The following is a 398-nucleotide window of genomic DNA, read 5'->3' on the forward strand; positions in this document are numbered from 1 at the left end:
TCTCTCGCGGTCACTCGGTCTCGCTCGCTCTCCTCACTCGGTGCAGATCGTTCTCTCGCAGTTACTCGGATCGATCTATCTCGAAGTTATTCGGCGTTGATCGATCTCTCGCAGTCGCTCAGACCGATCTCTCACGGTCACTCGACTCGCTCTCTCGCAGTCACTCGGCGCAGATCGATCTCTCGCAGTCGCTCAGATTTCTCTCTCACGGTCACTCGACTCGCACTCTCGCAATCACTCGGCGCAGATCATTCTCGCGCAGTCACTTGGCTCGATCTCTCGCGGTCACTCGATTGCTCTCCTCACTCGGCGCAGATCGTTCTCTCGTGACTCGACCATTCTGTCGTCACTCGACCGTTTTGTCATCACTCGACCGTTCTGTCATCACTCGATCGTTT

Source organism: Brassica oleracea, chromosome C5 (genome assembly GCF_000695525.1).
Source record: "Brassica oleracea var. oleracea cultivar TO1000 chromosome C5, BOL, whole genome shotgun sequence".
Taxonomy (NCBI): domain Eukaryota; kingdom Viridiplantae; phylum Streptophyta; class Magnoliopsida; order Brassicales; family Brassicaceae; genus Brassica; species Brassica oleracea.